Raw genomic sequence first — 12,925 nt, 5'->3', positions numbered from 1 at the left:
TCATCTCCATAGGCAATCTCTTCTAGTGCTCAACTAGCCTCCTAAATTACGAGGTGGTAGCCAAGAAACACTGGATGGGCTTGGCTCACTAAACTACGAGAAATCCTAGACATCAGAGAAGATTGCGTATTTAAAAGATGTAGAAGAAAAGACAGGGTCTTGTTTGTTAATGGCGAGAAAGTGAACGAAGAGCTAATGCAGAGAGGAAGGCCGTACCTTCAGGAGTGGGGAGAAAGCAAGGTCCCTGCCCACCAGTGGGAATGTTGTCCTGTGGGGCTTGGCCTGGGAGTTCGGCAATCACAGGCACAAATCCATACATCCCAAGCAAATGTATTATATGTCAAATTAGACATTACCCAGAGACATTAATGATGCAGGTTTAAACCAATAGCATCTACAAATATATACCCTTATTATTGTAATGTTTAGTGCTTTACCTATTTTGTTTGAGTCTTCCAGATATGAATATAGTTTCATATTTCTTTACACGTCAGCTTGGCAACACTTAGCAAAGACATTTCTCCAAAGAGAACAAATTAAAGAAACTTCAAAACAAGTCTGTTATTGCTCAACAGCCTGGGTCCCTGCCAGCAAGGAATGAATTGATGATTATTTAGCTGCAGCAGTAAAAGAGAATTGTAAATTCTCAGAAAACTTTTTTTTTTCTCCTGGTGGCGTCAACTTTAATATAAAAGCAAACCAAAGGTAAAGGTGGCAAGGTTGAAGTTATTAGCATCGCAGGGTGCTTGTAGGGCAAAGCGTAGGGGCCAGGATGGTTACATCTCCCAAAGCAGCAGGAAAGGCTGGGAAAAATATACGGACAAAGCAACAGTGCTGCCAACAAGCAAAGCCCATGGTTCTTCTGCAGGCACCCACCCCGCTCCCCTCCTCCTAGCCTCGCAGGTGAGCAGAGCCCAGTGGTGTAATATCCACAGGTCTGGACCCCTCCAAAGGAGTCCTCATACTGATGTAGGTCACAAATGAGTCGTTTTCCAGGCAGAAGGATGATGGCTTAATCCCTGTAATCCCTGCAGAGGGGACTGTTTCATGAGGTGACCACTAGAATGACCTTTTAATATACACTATCAGATTTTCACTATTATTTCCAAAAAGCTCTATGAGATAGCAGAATGGGTTTGAAACTCAGTGCTAGAATATAGAGAGCGTTAAACAAAATTATGGATTGAGCCACTAGCTGGAAGTTAATGAAAAAATGAGGGAATTTGAAGAGCTGAAGGCAGCAAAGTGCTCTGGAGAGGGAGGGAAGGAGCAAAATACAACTTGAGCTTTGATACTTTACTAAGCTGTTGATATATGTGCTAACTGGTAGCATCCACTTTTTATCTAATCGAGGAAGTGTGTATATGTGCCATAAAAAACGTAAAAATCAATTGCTCCCTGCTATGGCCACAAATACAGCGGCACGGTGTGCAGTGGCTGAGTTGAGCCTTCGGTTCCTCTTCTTGGGAATCCTGGGGTAGGGGGGCAGCCTTCCTGAGAGCCTTCTCCCCTCATGAACATCAGTATTTCAACTAGGAGAAAATGCAGCAAATATCTCTTGCCACCAATAATAATGGCTTTCAGTGTCTAAAAACAGCAAGAAGGCCTTTTTTAATCCAGAAGGTGCTATATTCAGCTAGAGATAATTTGATGGTAAATTACGTTCTGACAAAGAAGAGTTAATCACTGACCTCAAAATTAGCTGTTGCCTAGGTACCCCTGGCCAGGTTCTGTTGACATTTACGTTGTGCAAACAGAATGCAATACCAACCACTCAGATGTATATTTAGGGCTTTGAAATGGTCGCTTTTCCAAAGTGTAATACAATGGCTGGTGAATCTGATTTCAATGGTGGAAATGCTGGTGTCACCTGGACATCATTCAGATAATTCTGTGGGTGCTCTTGCAGATACAGTTCCAAAAATGTAAAAAGTTCCAACCCGCGCCCCCCCCCCCGCCCCCCGCCCCCAACATGCTCTGTTGGGGAGAAGCCATCCTGGCTAAAAGAAGACGCACAGGTAGCTCCATCAGGTAAGTATTATATGGTGCAAACATCACTAATATGGCTAGCATGGCTTCTCAGAAGACAGATCACCTTACATAAGCTTTTCTTTCCCTCTGTGGTGGGATTAGACACCTCCTTTGATGGGATAAACCCCTCTATGCAGAAAAATACACTAGGGTTTCTCCACCGCGTGTGACCTGGTACTGCATGACATGGTGACGTTAGAGATTTGTGTGGCATGGTGTTAACAAGGCATACAGCGTAGGGGTCAAAACTTGACTTGCAAGAAGTGCAAAGTGGGGGTAGGGTAGGTAGAATCAAAGGCTCTTGCCTTCACTGGTGTCTCCCAGTAATTTTTTTTTTCCTAAATCTTAGTATTGTCAAACAAAAAAAAAAGATAAAAAACCCCCATGATTGGTAAAGTTCAGAGCCAGCACAGAGATTAGTGGTGTTGTAAGGAGCAAGAAGAAGACGAGCTACCACTCTGTGTCAGAGCCTTTATAATCTTCAATAAGGTTGTAATAAAGAGATTGTAAAGACAGTAGCAAACCCAATGTGATGAAACATGATTTTGAAAAGCAAGTGATAAAGAACGTTAAAACCCCTAAAAGCCCCAAGCCTCTTCTGAGCACCCTGACTAATACCTTCCCAATGTGCTGTAGCGGGGACAGGTGGAGCAGGGAAAACCCTTCAAAATGAAGTCATCCTTGTAGATATCCTGCAGCTGGCAGAATGGTCATTGGTGTCCCTGGCTCCAGCTCAGGCTGCGTGTCTGGGGCGAGGGGCTGCTTGCTGGACGTGAGTTGCACCGTGCTCAGATTTGGACTACAAATCAAAAGAAAGGAAAAAAGGTCCTTCCCCATAGATGGCTGTTAATCCTGCCATGGCCATGGAAAGGAAGAATATGTACCTGAGGTGACCTGCCGCTCTCAACAAGAGGGCCGAAACCTGTGTGCATCACAGGGAGACAGCTTAGTATAACCCTGCCAGTGAAGTTATGGGTAAATACCATTCTCTGTGCTGCAAGCGGGGCAGGAGGAGGCTGAGGTTGCTGCTGTGAGACCTCCCAGCCCCTCAGCACAGGTAATGGCGGTGGTGGTCAGGGCAAAGGGTCCCTCACCACCAGACCTTTTGGACTGTGATGCCTCTGAAATGGTGCCCATTGGTGGGGGATGGTTGTGTGCACATTTGCCAACCAGCATGGTGACACTGGTTTGAGAACACCAGTAGTCCAGGAGCAAACCCCAGGTTGCGTGGAGGAGCGTGACTTTGGGATCCTCAGCTGCCCTGCAAGCCTCTGCTTCTCGGGTGGGTTTTGGGGATGGGTTTTTTTTCTCCCTCACCCTGATTAATAACCGAGAGATGTTGAAAGGGAGGATGCTTTCCACTGCTTGCTCCTGCCACCATGCTCATCTCCTTGGGAGGTAGCCCCAGGTGCAGGCTGGCATGCCAGGTGAGGCATACTAATATTAGGTGTGAAGACTGGTTCATCTGCAAGTTGGAAAAGGATCGCCAATTCCTCATTTCCACCTCCAGGCTTCAGGCACTCTGGTCTGAGTTTTCCCGGTCTGCTTTGAAAAAGGAAATGTGCTAGAAGATAAGCCCAAAGATCCACTCTGATATTGGCCTTGTCACCTACCTCTGCTGCACACACTTGATGCAATAGTAAATGTGTGTTCCCATAGCAACAAGAATAATTAATTTAATGATATTATTAGGCTCTATTTAGATGCATGCACACACACTCCCACATCTGTGCACACACACAGAGGAAAGTGAACAAGTCCTGCTCTTCAGGAAGATCCCTGTGAGAAGTCAGTCCTGTACATGAGGTTCATGATGACTGTAAGGTCCTGATTTTTCACTATACAGGCGAAAACCCAAAAGCTGACTGACTAGCCAAAACAAATTCAGCAGCACAGCCCTCCAGCAGTGGGGTCCAACCTTGTGGCAGTGCTATAGCTGGGAGCGGGAATCCTGACAGCCGGAGCCTGGAGGATCCCCCTCCCATTGCCCACCCCACGGTGCCACCTCTCGCCATGCAGGCAGAGCCCCACTCTGCGTGTGCTGTCGGCAGAGGAACAGGTTAGCAGCAGCATTTCAGTCTTGTCCTAGTTCCTTTTTCTCTGTGGGAGGACGCTGAGTGCTGAGCTTCATAGTGTTTTCTCTACTTCACCCCAGGTCGGGTGGCTTTTGGACAACCTTTGTATCATCAAACATGAGATTTCCATAAGCCCCAAAGCACTTCTTGTTTATTGCCCTTCTGCTATTCACAGTCTGTGTTACACCTTAGCCAAATAAATCTCAGGTAAAGCCTAGCCTCTTTTTCCATGTTAAAACACTGGTTCTATACATTATGATATCTCACAAAGAGCTATTCGTTGACGCTGAGGACAACACCATTGTCACGTTTCTTTGAACAAATTGTTTAGTAACTTCAGTGTCTAAACTAAATTGTTCAGAAAGCCTTGTTGTGCATTCCTAGTGGGAGTCAAGATACGAAAACCAGCTACTTTGTAAGAGCTCTCCAAAAATGATGCTCACCTATCTTTTTGACATTTAAAATGCTAGCGTGGCTTTGTTTGCATTCATTACCTAAGGATGTACAAATGTTTATATTAAAATGTCCAGAAGGTCAGAGTTCATCTCTAATTAAAGGCATTTGTAGATCATCAAAATCAGACAACTTCCTAAATCAGTTTGCACTCTCATATCACATTGCTTTTGTATGTGCCAGAGGAGAGAAAAGAGCAACAGGGGCCGCTGGTTTTCTCCCCCTCCTCGCTCGCCATGGCGGGGAGCCTGTGCTGTGCTGCCCCTGCGTTTTCAAAAAATTGCCTGAATTCCTGTATGGGAATGACTTGACCTTCATCCTGGCAGCAGCGAATTGAAAGACAGCAAACCTCCATGGCCCACAGCTCTTGGCAGAGCAGAGGCAAGTAGATAATAAAAATTCCAGTGACAGATAGAAATGCAGTGAGTGGGAGGGCAAGAGAAGATGGGACAGGTGTCGGAGGGCGCACGCCCTTTGCAAGCCTCTGGACCAGTGGCTGAGATCTGGCATAAGTAAGTCTGGGATTTTATTTGCAGGGTGTAGCGTCATGGATAGACAGGAGCACAGGGTTTTCCCAAGTGGAAGTTGATTTTACATTGAAATATGTCTAGGTAGGGCCTTTCTCTGGAGAGCAGCCCCAGATTAGAGCTGGCATGTTTGTGGCTCGCAGGGAGCCTCGGTGCCCAGCGACAGTAATGAGTGATACCAAGAGGGATCTTAAATAAAGGGGATTTAACTGAGATCTGGGCATTTCAGTGGACAAGATGTGCCTGGGAGGCTGTAGATCCTGGCAAACGGCACTAGCAAGCCAAAAATCCCTCGGCACTGGGCTGAGCAGAGACAGACAGGGCTGTGTGCCGGCCACAGCAGGCCTTCCGCCTGCGGAGGCGCATGGTGGGAACAACAAGGAACAACTCGCTCCTGCCCATGGAAAGCAACAGCCTGAGAAGAAAATGTGAGAGAACCACCTCTCTGCACCTGTTTCACTGGGAGGATTGTGAAGGAGGCTCTACGGATGTCAGGTGCCCTACAAGCTCTTTAAGACCATGCTTACCTGCAGCAGGGAGCTGCCCCCAGGCCCCTGTGTCCCCAAGCTCCCGAGTGTCACCGAGTTCCCATGGATGACACCTCAGCTGTTCACAAAGCTCTGCAGAAAAGTAAACTTTGGAAGCTTTGCAGCTCAAGAAATCCAGATTATTTCTGATCATTTGAGGATGGTGGGGAAGGAAAAAGAGATGGGGGATGAATTTGAACACCCAAGGGACTTCACAGGTTAATTCTCCACCATTCCAATAGGATCCCACACAGATACCACTGACGTCATACTGTGGTGGTGTGACCTCCCGATCTCTGAACCACTTAGGGTTTAAAACTTCAATCCCCAGATTGCAGACCAAGAAGCATTAATAAACCATTTGTCCCTGCTGAGTGGAAATAATGGTCATATATTTTTAAACACAGAAGTAGACATGGGATCATCAGTCTTGCAGGTCTGCACCATGGATGCCAGCTATCCAAGCAATGATACAAAGGCACAGGGAACAGAGATGTGGGGGTGTAGCTATCCCAGTACAGCTTTCCAGTGGGCTTTAGTCTTCCTGCATGACATGGTCACTGAGTAGGGTAGCACAGGCTGCACCAGGAGGAGAGAGCCGCAAATCCTGATTTAACAGCACATGAGAAAAAGCAGCCTGTCCCAGCCATGGCTGCTAGACCCTCGTCTCACAAGAGCAGGGAGTCAAGATGTTGAAGCAGAAAAGAAGGAACCATCTTCATCAAAGCAGCTGATATAAATTTGCCTTTATTTTGGTTGCTTCCCCAACCTGCTGTTATCTCTTTTGTCCTGTCTAAATTGAGATTTCGTGCTTGGAATTCATCCATGCTCCAAAAATATCCAGATACAGAGAGAAAGGCACTGGGTGAGTCACCAAAAATCCAAGCTGGAGAATTTAAGAATGCATTTTAATTATGGTTAGCATTAATTGAATTCTACCTACAATGCCTTTCCTTATGCAGTCATTTATTTTTAGCACCAAAATACAACAAAATATAATTTATTTTGGAGTACTTGAATGTTAGCATATGGAAGATTCAAAAGGGAGACCCAACTGCAACCATCATGATGTACTTTATGACATTATCATTTCCTAAATACAGTTGGGTCTCACAAGGTCACAGGTGGGACACCTGAAAAACCCAAACAATGCATTTGCTGGATGTCCAGAATTGATGACTTCGGTGCTCAGAAATTAATTCGGTTCCTGCTGAATATGAGGCAGCATACAGCAAACAGGCAAAGCTACTGAGTTTTAAACAGCTTGCAGGTCACTTTTAAAAGACAGCTCTGGTCATGCCTATTTCCAAAAATCTACTTTTGAACTTGATGGCTTAGCAAATAATCATCTCGTATTAAATATCCCTTTCAAAGCCTTAATGCTGGAACATGCAGTGCTGATACGGCTGAATATAAGCACTTAAGTGAAGGTTATTATTATTTCCAGGTCTGTGGAAAAAAAAATGCAGCAATAGGGCAGCTGTGTTCAAAAGATGCTGAATAAACTTATTAAATGCTAATTCTGGTCATCTGTTCCCCTCTATTAGATTGCTGCAAGCCCATGAATCACTCCCTGCACCAACGGTGCTGACAGCATCTTCTTCAACGGCCCTTCCAGGGCAACTATGCCCTGTGCCCAGGGATGCCAGTGCAACCCCTTTGTGGCATACAGTACCAGTATGGCACTTTAAGCACCTGATGTCAAATCCCATTCACATAGTTAGCTCAGAGAAATCAGGATTTTGTGGTCTAGTCCCTCAATTCAATGCAGATGAAATTTTGATCTGTTGTTTGATCCTCTGTCAGGAAATTAAAAAAAAAAAATAATTCCTGATCTTGTGTTCACTGCAGCCAGAAGCAGCTGCAGAGGGTTTTGGATGCTCCTGTAGTTTCAAGCTATTGCTGTACACTGTACATTGCATTAAATGCCTTTGAGGTCTGCACATGGTAGTGCTCTTGCCCCTTTATCTGGGAAATCACCCCCAGAAATACATGCGTGGTGTGTAGGGAACCCAACCCATGCCAAACACAACTGCTGTGCGGCCTGGATAAATAGTCAAGTTCCCTTCTTCCATCTAAACCAGGATTCAAGGCAGAGTATCAAGAAAAAGATACCTCCACTGGCCTGGCAGGCCTGTAGTCCGGATCTTCAGATGGATTTTGGACTTCTTTGTAGTCACCTTCAAGTTACTTTGAATTAGTTCATACCATGGCTCTTTACCTACCCTATGAATAATCTATGAGCGTAGACACTGCTTTTAGTCATGGCCACAGTCTGCTAAATATATGCCGCAGAGCAGCCTACTCCATCGAAATCAATATAACTTCTAGGCCTTAAAGATGGTCAGAAGAGGATAAAGGTGACAGAAGGCACCTTCAAGGTGTTCCCATTGCCTGTTCGTTGGTTTGGTTTCATTCTCTCACCTCCCTTGCAGTTTTTTAAATAGTTATGACTGAAGGACATAGCTGAGCTCCTTCCCTCCCGGTGCTGTGCCTGGCAGAGAGGAGAAGGAGAGGGCTCAGCCTAACAAGCTGCCGAGTGCTCTGGCCCTCCATCAGCAAAGCACTTAAACACACACTTGTTTGTAAGTATTTCAGCAGCGCCATTGATAGAAAGTCCATAGTACAGAGCCCTCAGGATCCTAATCAAGGCCAAACGGCACGCATGAGATCTGAAAAATACGTTACTTTTTTTTCTTCTCAGCAGTGAGGCAAGAATTGCCCAAATGAACAAACAGAATTGTCCTATTGAAAAGCTGCCTGTCTGGCTCCTCTCCCAGGTGTGCTGGGGCAAACAATACGGCTTATCTAGTTTGGGTGGCAATTATATAAATTATAATATAACATAACATTATATTATATTAATAGCATATTATATATATACAATAGATATAAAGAGTGTCTTCTTTATAGCAGACAGTAACATACATTGAAGGGAGGGCATGAGAACAACAGCTCTAAGTTTCTGGCTGCTCTGCCATGAAAAATTTTAGCCAGAAAAATGAAGTCCAGCAAAGGCGTAGCAACCAAAACCAGGGTTCTCGAAATGGTCAGGGAAGTGTAGTTGATGTCACTGCCTCTTGTGCTGCCACTGAAAAGCAAAGCTGGGACACAGGAAGAATCTGAGACGCACGCGCCTCTAAGTGTTTCATAAACATGCAGGATTCCTGAGATACATTTCAGAGCATACAGGTTGTGACAGGTTGCATGCTCTGGTAGTTATTATGCCTTTGTGCACCATGTATGATGTATGATGGATAGTGTGTCACAGATTCTGCAGGATAAACACTCTAAATTAGGCACATTTTCAGCTCAAAATAAGTGAAAGGTAAGCCAAACCACTCAAAATTCAAACCAAATGCAAGTCAGTGCTTTCCTATTAAGTAATCTTAAAAATAAATGTCTTTTCTGTCATTAACTCTTGATGATTCATCTTTAACCTGGACTGTTTCATCCTAGGTTTTACTAACATTTTCCACAATGGCCTTTGTCTGGTTGTGGCTAGGTCAACAATGCCTGCATTCCTTGAAACTATTTGGTAAACTATTGACTAGACCCTATCTGTCCTATCTGTCATTTCAAAGTCACTTGATATCCATTTATCTAAGCAGACTTTCAGTGATAATGGAACTAACTCCACTTCAGAAAAATATACCCCTTCTTTTCCTGAAGTTAATGATTTTCTTCTCAGATCAATGTGTGATTTATTGAACTCTCTGCTTTGAAAGTAAGTTAAGTTCCTTATTACTGAAGCAGAAAGTTATTTGTTTCATGCCTGATAAGACTGAGCCTCGACTCATTTGACTCAAAAAATACAGTGTTCCTGCAATGTTATAGTTAATGATTGGGTGGGGAGAAAGTGGAAATTTCTCTTGCAAATCCATCCCAGAGTCTCCATCAATCTAAATACACAAGCCATCAGCAATGGCCACCTAAACCTACACCACCTAACTATGAACCAGAGACCACTCCTTTCCCTGTGCTCTTTTACAGTCCCGATACATCAGTATACCCCAAGTTCTGCCAGCCCCGCTAGCATACCCCGGGTGGGGGCTCGCAAGGGGCCGGCATCACTTGGCAGAGATGCAGAGAACAGGAGGGAGATGTTAGGACAGAAGGTTGTAAATATGTGAGTGAAAGGAAGTGGGTTGTTAGGACCAGGCAGATGAGAGGAAGCTGTGGTGAAAAGAGGATGGGGAGAACAACTAGACCACATTCCCACCAGAAACTGAAACAAATGCAGGATTCCCCAGACTTGGTGCCCCTGTGCCAGAGGTTATGAGGGAAACATCTATTTCACGCTCTTCTTGTGGTTAGTTGGTGCAGAAGGTCACAACTTGCAGCACTGTTGGTTGCCATGTGGTCTGAAGTGGTAAAGGCTGAGGCCACCAATCTACTGACCCAGTTCTGGGCATGGCCCACCTGAACAGCATGTCAAAATGGCACGGTTTGTGAGGCAACAAAATTGTCAATTGAGGGAGAATGTGAGCAAAAGCACAGAACAAGAGCTGACATATTTACAGGAGAAGCAGCAGGTAGGACTTTGATGCTTCTTTTCTATACGTCAAAAGACTATTTGTTTACAAATGTTGAAATTGATACAAAGCAATTTTATCGACCCTTGTGAATCAGCCAGCATGAGCACTGGGAACCAGAGAGAAGATCCTCATGTCCTACCCTGGAACCATCACTGGACTACACTGTACCCAACAGAAATCCCAGCCTACTGACATTAAAATAAAATACTGGCTGAACATCTAAGAGATGCTAGAGCACTTATCACATCAATACGTAAGCAATAGTTCAGGTTTCCTTTCATCCCCCGTGAAACGCAGTACCTGGAACACAGCACTGGGACTCTGGGCAATTGCTTTTGCTTCCTTCTGGTTCCCACATCGGCTTTTTTCCCTGCCTACATCTTCACCTAGAAATGGTGGTTTTGTTATCTAGTCACTGTGCTTTGCCCACAGGTGAGCATACCAAAGAAATTGTTTTCAGATGGCGAGGCAGGAACAGAGGAAGAGCAAGGCGGGAAAGCAAAGTGCGCAGAAAGCAATTACCAGGGAGCCAGAAGTCTGGCCAGGGAAGAGGCCACTTCTTTTACAAAGACCTTTCTAGGAGAAATTGATTTTGCTGGTTGTATTTTCTAGAGGACTAAGTAAATGAAAGACAGGATTCACACTGTATTCTTTCAGTTATTCTTGCCTAACACAAGGTTGAAAAATCAATGCTTTTACAGTTGACAAAAGATGTCTATAGTCTGGGGAATCTTCAGGATGTTGCTGGAATGTTGCCCCTGGTTAAACTATAACCTCACTGCTGTTAAACGTGGTGCTGCTGGACCACTGGGAGGCAAACACTACCTGTATACAGTATGACATCATTCTACCCATGTACCACAGGTTTTAGAAGGTTATGCTCACATTTTAGGGCTGACGCTCTTCCCACTGAACTCAAAGCAGTATTCCCACACAGCTCCATGTGAGAAACACTTAGCCCCAGATATCAATGTCCTTAAAAATGAGTTCTTGTCAATGAAGGGAGACAAAGCTATGTGCACAACTCCCTTCTACCGTGCTGTTTCCACCGTTGAAACTCCACCGTAGTCTCTGTAAGCTGAAGCAACAAGCACCTCCCTTCATGTTGGTATCATTTGAAATGAAGGATGTTCCACCTGGACTGAAGTGTGAATAACAGCTTTTAGGCACGTTAAAGCGAGTAGCAAATCTCCAACAACCACTTGAGGTTACTGGAAGACTCTCTGAGATGGAGCCCATGGAGCGTGGCATACCAGCATGAACAAACCACAGCAAGGGAGAGGAGGGAAATGGGAGTGAGAGAGTGAGGAAGAGCGCCTGAGTGCAAGGAAGCTTACCAGCTGTGATGGCAAAAAAGCAGGCTGTCAGCAAAGAGGATGTTTACAGTCTTGAAGTCAGGATTCAAAGAGAAAGTGTCTGCACGACAGCCCCTTGAAGGAGGGTAAGGCTGAGAATACAAAACCCTGGGACCAGTTCTCACCATAGAGGAGAACTGGAGACTTCCTACTTGTGCTCCCGGCTGCACAGTTGAGTTACAAACAGGTCAACGTGCAAAATGACTCTAAGCTGAGTGCAAACATACACTCTAAAATCACAGCACTTACAAGAAGAGCATTGGCCAATCTTTTTCTTGGACAGTGAAAATAAAGGAACTGAGAAACAAAGAAATATTAATTATGTTCAAATATCAAAGCATGTTAATTTCTTTATAGGGATGCTTGTGATTGCTCCATAATTAGAAGCTGAAAAGCATCTTACGCTTATGAAGAAGGCGTGTGTATCCTTCCCAAAGTCATAGCACTTCCATTAAGGATAAACATTGTTCAGAGGATTTACAGACTGATCTAACAATCAGCTCAAGTTCCTTTGAGAAAATTCATACGGTACGAAGCACTTTGTAGTACTGACAGCGCTTTAATGATATTTTTATTTTGTACTGGAAAGCTTATCCTCTATCAAAAAATAAAACTGTTCAGCTTCAGGGGATTCTGTGGAAAAAGCTATGGTCTTTCAAAATGCCTCCCGCCTCCAGACAGGGGAGGTTTAGGTTGGATATAAGGAAACACTTATTTACTGAAAGAGTGATCAGGCACAGGAACAGGCTGCCAAAGGAAGTGGTGGAGTCACCATCCCTGGAGGTGTTCAAAGAACATGTAGATGTGGCACTTCAGGACATGGTTTAGTAGGCATGGTGGTGTTAGGTTTCATGGTTGGACTTGATGATCATGGAGGTCTTTTCCAACCTTAAAGATTCTATGATTCTATGATTCCTGCTGTGACCAAAAGAGAAGCCAGCCTGAGCTGGCCCATCTCCTTTGCCTGTGCCCGCATGTTGACACTCAGCCATGCAGAGACCCAGCGATGCTCAATCTGAAACACATTCATGCAGTTGAGAAGACGGGTGAGATCTGGGAACGTTTTTCCATTTTATGCAGGAGCAGACAGCTGAATGTGGCCAGGGGGTGAAGAGCTGCCGGAAATTTCGGGTGGCAGTAGGAGAGAGCTGAGGCAATTGCAAGAGAAGAGTCTTTGATGAAGTTCAAGAGGGAGAAGAGATGTTTTTTTGCGTTTATGGCTCCTCAGGCCTTTTCTGAATAGAGCTTTCTCTTACACAGCTGAGATGAAGTGTCCCTAGAAGGGTATTTTGGGACCACACTCTCAGCGCTCAGACAGTGCTGCAATTTCAGTCAGTGACAACCTGTTGAGAACACAGAAAGGATGTTAACTGCCTTTATGAACTGCAGCCTCTATTTCTACAGGCACAGCTAATAGCC

The sequence above is a fragment of the Chlamydotis macqueenii genome, chromosome 3 (assembly GCF_036417535.1).
Source record: "Chlamydotis macqueenii isolate bChlMac1 chromosome 3, bChlMac1.mat, whole genome shotgun sequence".
NCBI lineage: Eukaryota > Metazoa > Chordata > Aves > Otidiformes > Otididae > Chlamydotis > Chlamydotis macqueenii.
The sequence above is the reverse complement of the archived record's forward strand: the minus strand, read 5'-3'. Positions refer to the sequence as shown.